Here is a 9,150-nt window from a genome sequence, read left to right as displayed (position 1 = left end):
GATTTTCAGCTTTGGTACTGAAATATTTAACTATGGTTACTAAATATAATCAGCAAGATAAGAGACTTCGAATCTGATAACTTGAAGCTTCTTAAACAGTGAGGAATTATGTTAGGAAGAGCACTGACAGCATAAAACAGAGCTTTTCTGTGCAAAAATGCTATGGGCGATGCTGTATTTTTCTGGAAATTGTGATTCATTCTAACTTGGTGCTGCATTATTGCCATTTGGAACAGCTACATTACTTAGCTTCTTCAGGCATGTGCTAGTATCCTAACGGGGGTATTCTGGGTAAACTTCAAAAATCAAAGAGAAATCCTGCGGTTTCCAGTGCGTAGTGTAGAGACTATGAGCTCAGCATCCAAGTCTGAGTTTCTCCTTCTTCCTAAAATTTCTTCACTGAATTCACAGACAGATATTTGGACGACACATTTACTCCTTCCAGAGCTACTACGTATTTGGCATCCTAAATTAAATAACTTAACATAAGTCATAGTGTAAGGAAAAGGTAATTAAAACATACGCTACTTTAATTTTCTCTATCTTGTGCTGTCACGTCAGTCTTCACGTAACTGAGTGTCAATTTCACAGTTTAGTCACAATTTTCACTTCGTACCAGCTAACTGGGAGTTCTGCTTCAGCAGAGCCTAAAGGGCAAGGTCAGCACCTGCTGCACATGACGACGGGCACTGGGCTCACCAGACACTGGGCAGCTGCAAGTCCACTGTTCACTCCAGCACAACAGGAAACACCTATTTTACCCCCAACACCTGTGGACCCAAATTCACAAAAGTAGGCAGATACAATATTAATTTCATAAGGCATGGGATTAATTTAAGGTAGCAACTGTCAAGAGGTTTTTTTTTTTTTTTTTTAATTTTTGCCCAAGCCTCTCTCTTTTTCTTTTTTCTTTTCTGTTCTTTTTCTTTTCTTTTCTTTCTTTTCTTTTTTATTTTTATTTTTTTGACAGGCAGAGTGGACAGTAAGAGAGAGAGACAGAGAGAAAGGTCTTCCTTTTCCATTGGTTCACCCTCCAATGGCCACTGCAGCCAGCGCACTGCGCTGATCCGAAGCCAGGAGCCAGGTGCTTCTCCTGGTCTCCCATGGGGTGCAGGGCCCAAGCACTTGGGCCATCCTCCACTGCCTTCCCAGGCCACAGCAGAGAGCTGGCCTGGAAGAGGGGAACTGGGACAGAATCCAGCGCCCTGACCGGGACTAGCACCCGGTGTGCTGGCGCCGCAGGCGGAGGATTAGCCTAGCGAGCCGCAGCACCGGCCTAATATATATATCTTAAAATCCTTTGTATACCTGGATGTCATAAATAAGGCTTTCATTTTTTACTGAAAATACAGTGTCTGTGGCCTGCCACCGGGAATTCAGGACAGAGGGCAACGGCGGACAGGGCACTCTGTACCATGACATTAAGTCAGCGATGGGGCACAGCACTTAGGTTCACGAAGTGAAAACAATAATGGTGGCAAATTAAACATTCTGTAAACCCGTCCAGCCACTTACAGTATGTCACTCAATGGTGCTTACAGCTTTCATCACAACTGATTTTAGCACATTCCCCTCAGCTACCATTGCCTCTTCCCCAGCTGGCAGCCAGCAATCCAGTCGGTCTGACTGACTTGTCTATTTCGGGAACGAAAGCAATTTTAAATAGAGTCAGGAACACGTCTTTGTGACCAGTTTCATTCATTCAGTTCTCAAGGTTTATCCACGGTGTAGTTTATTAACTTCTATTTAGCAATATAGAATAAAAATGTGTCTTAATTTAAGTGACTCAATCATAAACTTAGATTTTAAAGTTGAGAATTTCAAAAACTCATGTAGGACATATAATATATAATAAACAAGGCTAGTAACATATTTTGGTTTCCTTTGACACTTAAGAAGATATTTCTGGCCAGCGCTGCGGCTCGCTAGGCTAATCCTCTGCCTGCGGCGCCAGCACACCGGGTGCTAGTCCCAGTCGGGGCGCCGGTTCTGTCCCGGTTGCTCCTCTTCCAGGCCAGCTCTCTGCTGTGGCCCTGGAAGGCAGTGGAGGATGGCCCAGGTGCTTGGGCCCTGCACCCCATGGGAGACCAGGAGAAGCACCTGGCTCCTGGCTTCAGATCGGTGCAGCGCCAGCTGTAGCGGCCATTTGAGGGGTGAACCAATGGAAGGAAGACCTTTCTCTCTGTCTCTCCCTCTCTCTCACTGTCTAATTCTGCCTGTCAAAAAAAAAAAAAAAAAAAAAAGATATTTCTAGGGGCTGGTGCTCTGGTATAGCGGGTAAAGCCACTGCCTGCAGTGCCAGCAGTGTGCACCGGTGCGAGTCCCGGCTGCTCCACCTCCGATCCAGCTCTCTGCTATGGCCTGGGAAAGCAGTGGAAGATGGCCCAAGTCCTTGGGCCCCTGCACCCACATGGGAGATGCAGAAGAAGCTCGTGGCTCCTGGCTTTGGATGAGCGCAGCTCCAGTCGTTGTGGCCAAATGGGGAGTGAACCAATAGATGGAAGACCTCTCTCTCTCTGTCTCTGTCTCTCCTTCTCTCTCTCTCTGTTTAACTCTGACTTTCAAATAAATAAATTTTTTAAAAAGAAGATCTTTCTAAATAATTTATATACTTTAATGAGGGTGCTTCAAAAATGTTGTGGAGAAAACGTAAAAAATATTGATCTTGGTGCAAAAGACTCCGAAGTCCATTACAGTTTTTCCATCAACAGCAATTTCCATGAACTCTTTGAAGCCCCTTCATATATATGAATTATAATCTGGTTGGCATCAAAATAAACACCTTTTAATTCTATTTTCAAAAAAATTTTTGAAGCCCTTGAACATATCTTATTTACTTGAAATTAGCTTACGCGTTTTTCCTTCTGGTGATCTCTTAATCCTACCTGGAGATTCTCTTGAAATGCCACCTCCCCTGGGAGCCTATTCTCCTCCCTGCTCCTACCCACCTGCCACCTGCCCGCGAGCGCGGCGTGCAGACTGCGGCACTCATCAGGGTGTTCTTCGACACAGCCTTGCAGATTCTGTGTGCTCCTGAAGGTCAAGGCAGGCCCATAAATGGACACTTATCTTTCATCTCCACTATCTAACACAGAAAATGGGAAGAGCAGATCTTCAACATTTCTTAAATGGAAAAAACAGCTGCTAATTTTTATCATTTAATCTCAAGAATGTTTAATGGCCCTTTCGAAAATTTAGTATTTAATCAGTTCAAATAATGAAGGGGGAAAAGCTCGAACTGAACTCAACGTAGAAATCACCGTGATTTAAATAGTAGCAGGAAATACTTGCATACCACTCACTGTGTACTGGGCCATGAATCACCCTCACCTCCACGAGAGACAAGGCGAGTGAAACCTGGGGAGCTTAGGCGACCCGACCAGGCTCTCGCAGCCAACAGGCGGCAGGGTCCTAAGTCTCATCAGGCAGCGGGGCCCAGAACCTCTTCTCGAACCTGGGTTCCTGCAGTGAAGGATGAAAATCCCGGAGCTACAGGGACCTGGTGTGAACCCTCACCACTTCTCTGAGTTTCAGCTTCCTCCACTGTCAATGTCATTAACAATACTTGTGTTGCCAGGATCAGAGGGAGTGACACCCATGTTTATGAAAATGGCATATCTAGCAATGTGTGTGTACTACTAACAATTAAGGCATTTAACCTAGATTTGAAGAACTATGAGGCTGAAGACATGGAATCATTTTTTAGTTTTCTCAATCACTTTAAGGAATTTTTTCCATTTCTTCTTAATAAATAACTTTTAAATGACAGCAGAAACACTCAACTGTCAGAAAAAGATTTATAATGCTAGGCATTTTCACATCAAATGTTTTTCAAAGCGATAAACAGGAAAAATCACATAATTACGATTCTTTAATTTGTCCTGCATGTGAAATTACAGCAAATTACAGAACTGTAGAATATCTTTATATTCATCAGGTTAATGCTAATGGATGCACTTATGATTCTCATTACTGAAACGCTGCCTGGTTTGAACACAACACATCTGAATTGATGATGCGCTTTTAAAACCACCTCTGAAAGGACGTATGAGTGCTCCAAACTGAACACGGCCTGCACCAGAAAGGAGAGGACTCGCATTGTGCTGATGAAAAATCAACCTCTAGAATTTTCAATAAACAATCTTGAAACAGCAGCCTTAACGTATCATCTAGATCAGATTCTGTTTCTTCACTTTCTCTCTAACCGCGGCACTAGGGACACTCACATTACTTAGAAGCACAGCGATTACATTTATACACATCAGCATTCACCAAGCAAATCCGGCCGTCTGCGGACCTAGGGTCTAATGTCCTACAACTAAAACTCCTACGTGAAGTGCGACCGCTTGTCTTCACTCATTCACACTCATTCATCCAGCTCTCTGATTATGTAGCTTCTTCAACTGACCCTAAAAATCAGGTTCACTGAACGTGCTCCGCTGCTCTGATGTGTACAGAACGTGGGTATATCAAGACTAATTTCCTTTCTATTTGCAACACATATTTACAATCAACATGCTAGAGCAGCGCTGTCGACCACACACACACACACACACACACACACCTTGCTTTCCCTGAATCCAACAGAGACAAATAAGCAGAGGTGGCAAAACAGCACAGTTGTCATAATAGGCAAGGACAGGGCACCAATAACAAGCATGAGACCCAGAACCTGGAGTCAACAGGGCTTCCTGGTAGAAGGGATACCTAGTCCAGCACGTGAAACAGTCCCTCCAGCAAGAGAACACTGAAGGCAGAAGCAGGCCAGTGTGGCAGCAGCGGAAATGAAAGGAGACACACAGTCTGAGAGCTCTCCATGAGGCGGGATCCGAAGAAGTCCGTGATTGTCTCAGGAGAGAAACAGTGAGACAGGAGAGGTTCAGAATCAAGACGAAGCCCAGGCACGGCCGGGGTGACTGGAAGAAGGGCAGGGCCCTGCACTGGAGGACGATGGGGTGAGAACCGCAGGCCTGGCATGGCAGACAGGGTGGAAACTGAGAGCTGTTTCAGACATCTGGACAGCCCAGTGGGGGAGACGAGCAGAGACCCACATCACAGATGAGTACCTGAGAGTGCCGGGGCACAGGAGGAAGCAGGCAGGAATTCATGCTACAGGGGCACAGTGATGCCCGAGGAGAACCAGTCAGAACAGGAGTAAACCCCTAGAGCACACCAGCACTTCAGGGACTGCCTTGAGGGCTGGACGGGGCAGAGTTCTAAGAATGAACGAGCGACTGGGACGTCCAAGGACCCACACACAATGAGGACTGCTGAGTTTTTATTACAGAGTCAATGACAAGGAGAATGCCAGTGACCTTGCAAAGTACCCCGGCGCAGCGGTGAGAGGAGGTATGAAGCCGAGTGACTGCAGACCAGGAGCTGGTAAGCCACAGCCTGTAGGCCAAAGCCGACCAGCCATCAGCTTCTGTGAACACAGGTTTACTGGACACAGCCACACTCATCCATTTACGTATTGTCTGTGGCTGCTCCTGTGTTAACAACAGCAGGGCTGGATAGGCTGCATGTTTAAAATATTTACTGTTTGGCCCTTAATAGAAGACAGTCTGCCAAACCTTATCATAGACAAATGTCTTGAATTATTAGTTCCATTTACCAAAGCGAACTACCGAGCCACCATCCTCCTCGCCACGCTCACCACTGCCGCTACCTAAGTGGAATGAGTGAAATCAGTCTCCTGAGTACAGAGCAAGTGCTCACCTCAAGGCTGAAATTCCTGGCCGTCTTCGCTGCCGTCCAGCCACACGGCTCTAGGGGACAGGTGGTGACAGGTGCAGAGACGGCTAGATGGCCCCTTCTGGGTAAGACACAGCACTTAGCAGCTCATATTTTATCAATTTTAAAAACACTAGTAATGACACAGCACGTAAACTTCGTTAAAATAAAACAAATGCAATTTTAAGATTAATACTTTCAAAAGTAATCGTGTCACCAAGTGTTATCACTTTTCTGTAGTTTAATAGTAAGGGCTTTATTTTGCACGGTACTATGGTTAGTTCCAAGTATTTTATTTTAATGAGTCATGTATTCCTATGAAATCTGTAAAACTGTACTTGAGTATCAGCTTTAAAACTCCAGTTTCTCTACACAAAGAATTGAAAAGCCAAAGGTCTGGATCATACCCATTATAACTGCACTACTCCACTTTCGCTTGCTATACGGGGTCTTTGCCTGGAATGACTCACAGCATAACAAAGCTTCACAATGTGGTTCAATGTTTGTATCTGTTCGTGATTAGAGGCTAAACCCTGTCTAGTCTAGTCACTGATATTAATGAGTTCTGTGACCTTGGCAAAGTTAAGAAAACAAACTTTAATATCCTGGTAAGAAGTTCTCAGTAATCATTTTGAGCTTAAAATTACTTTACAGAATGATTTCACAGGGCTGGAAAACGGAAGTCTCAAAAGCATTTTCTGTGCTGGGCGGGGAGAGATGACAGACCGGGAGAGCATCCGGCAAACTTCGCTTTCCGATTATAGGTCACAGGTGGCTGCCTCAAACATCACCGATGGAGGACAGGGATTAAGACACAGACTGTTCTGCAGACGGCTGGAACACAACACGAGAAAGGTCAAATGTGCTTGACTCCAAAGTGACTACAAGCAATCTGCACTTTCAAGTCAGATCTGGGTTGACAAATACAAAATTCAGAGGCCGGCAGGACTTATCATGCAGTTGTGAAAAATTACTCATTTCTATCATAAAGTTGGGAAACAGCGAATTTATAAAAATAAAATGCTTGTAAGGAACCCTATTGTTTAAAGGTGGACAAAACAGCAGCTGAAGGATTTCTGTTTTAGACATTTAGGAAGGGACTGACTGGAAGATCTGCAGACACGTGAGGAAGCTGTCAAAGACTACGCTGTGAATGAGAACTTCGCAAGCAGACAGAGGGCCCTCCCACCGCTGTGAACCCAGTGCCGCTGCCCAGACACAGACGCCCCCCTGGAAGCCCATCTACTCCAGAGTGGAACCCAGACTGCTGGGCACGACCCAGCGCAGCTCTGGTAGACGGACAGCGCTCACGGTTACGCGGCAGTGACCAGATTCGGGATGGGCTCTGGGGCGCAGAAAGTGAACGCCTTCGAGAACACTCACCACAATGATGATATAAAGAAGCAGCGCCCCACTCATGACTCCTGATCTTTCTGTTTCCCTGCCACTACCTGCTCTAAACACACACTTCCCAAAAATCAGAATGCTGAGGGGCGTACTAGGTTAATCCTCCACCTGCAGCGCCGGCATCCCATGTGGGCGCCGGTTCAAGTCCTGGCTGCTCCTCTTCCCACCCAGCTCTCTGCTATGGCCTGGGAAAGCAGTGGAAGATGGCCCAAGTCCTTGGGCCCCGGCACCCACATGGGAGACCCAGAAGAAGCTCCTGGCCCCTGGCTTCGGATCGGCACAGCTCTAGTCGTTGTGGCCATTTGGGGAGTGAATCAGTGGAAGGAAGACCTTTCTCTCTCTCTCTTCCTCTCACTGTAACTCTACCTGTCAAATAAATAAATAAAATCTTTAAAAAAATCAGAATGCTGAATCTGTTTATCCTCTTTTGTTTGTTTCCTGATTCTTCACGTATTTTAAATGCAGACATCAAATGCAGTTTTTTGAAAAGTCACTTTCCACTAAAAAGAGTCTGTATCTCCTCCATTACCAGCTGTAAAGGTCTGCCTCTTCTACCCCAGAAATCACATTTTTGCATTAACTGCCCCATCTGGTACTTCCTTTATAAGAAATATTAAAATTATTGCCACCAGTAAACCAGCTTAACAGATACCCAATGTCGCCTAATGCACAGAATGGGCCTGAGGCACAGACTGACTCTGCCTCTAAGCAAGTAAACAGAGCAAACAGGTCAAGTCTGAACATCTCTCCCCTAACAGAGGGGCAAAGATTTGCTGGCAATAAACATGGAAGTCAGGAAATGAGAAATGATGAACACAATACTTAAAATGTAAAGATATAATTCTTCACTATACAAAGATTGAAAGGATGATTTTTAAAACTCTACCCATTTATTAACCTTACGTTAGAAAGCTGAGACTACGTCAGAAAATAACAATACGAGTGACAATACAACTTTTACTTTCTCATTTTGAATTTCTGACAGAGGAGAAATTAGATCTAGTTTTTAGAGATGGGATTTAAATACCCAGAAATGAAATCATAAGTATACAGTTCTCCCTCCCCCAGCCCTTTCCCCGCTAACAAAAGGTGGAGAACACTGGCAAGCCCAGCCTCTTCTAGGAAGGGTGGAACTCAACTGTCTTCTTGAACCGCGACAAGCAAGCAAACCAAGAGGGCTCACCACACAGGGAACCACCACAGCAGGCAAAAATCACCGCCTAGGGCATTGATGGAAAAGTCACGGGGAAACGAGGCTGAAGAGGGGGACACAGTACCTGAGAAGAATCAGCCTGCATTTTTTTTAAAGGATAATCTTAAAATTAAAAAATGTTTCATGGTATAAAAATCATAAAAAGCAACATGAAAATGCTTGAATAGAGATACCACATAACAGTATGACCCAGCCTAAGCCAATTTTCAGATTTGAACCGTGTGTTTTATTTTACTTACTGTCTTAAGTCCAAAAGCCAACATAACCTATCAAGTACAATGTGAGAGACGTAGGAGGCAATCCCAGGCAGTGTGGTGGCCTCAGTATAACGCGGTTCGCCCTGGGGCTGGAAGTCACAGGTCTGGTGGGTCGCCCGTGCCTTCTCAGCGAATGAGCTGTTCCCGACACGCCTGCCAGGAAGACTTCCCTCTAGAACAGCTGTGTTCAGAGAACACGTTCCATAGTCAGTCCTCCACATCATGGGGTCTGCGCCCCTGGATTCCACCAACCAGGGGTCCAAAGTATTCCCCCAAAACTGCACTTCCACTGAACACGCACACTGTCCCTGTCAGTACTCCCTGAACAACACAGTGTAACAGTATGTACACTTTATTCCCATTAGACACATTTTAGGGATGACTTCAAGTATAGGCTACATGTAAGAACTACGCCACTTCACTCCATGAAGTCTGATCCTGGAAACAGCAGGCCTTAGACACCAAAGGAACACAGTTCCTTGAAATGAGGCATTTGCACACAACCCCACCCTCCTGACAGTGAAACGGAACTTTTCTTGT

The 9,150-nt window shown here is 45.3% G+C and overlaps 1 protein-coding gene across 7 annotated transcripts in view; it reads right to left on the bottom strand.

Annotated features, from left to right (window-relative positions):
• Positions 1–9,150, bottom strand: part of COMMD10 (COMM domain containing 10) — a 206,857-nt gene that overhangs the window by 13,079 nt on the left and 184,628 nt on the right. Inside the window, exon 6 of one of the 7 annotated variants that reach the window (XR_001793066.3) lies at positions 5,719–5,815. The exons of 5 other annotated variants lie outside the window; for them this stretch is intronic. The gene's annotated coding sequence lies outside the window, so the exon portion shown is untranslated. Of the gene's footprint in view, positions 1–5,718; positions 7,507–9,150 lie in introns of all 7 variants that reach the window. One more of the 7 variants, XR_011389649.1, reaches the window with a different exon arrangement.

Source organism: Oryctolagus cuniculus, chromosome 6, assembly GCF_964237555.1.
Source record: "Oryctolagus cuniculus chromosome 6, mOryCun1.1, whole genome shotgun sequence".
In the NCBI taxonomy this organism is placed as follows: Eukaryota; Metazoa; Chordata; class Mammalia; order Lagomorpha; family Leporidae; genus Oryctolagus; species Oryctolagus cuniculus.
This window is presented reverse-complemented; position numbering and strand designations above follow the sequence as displayed.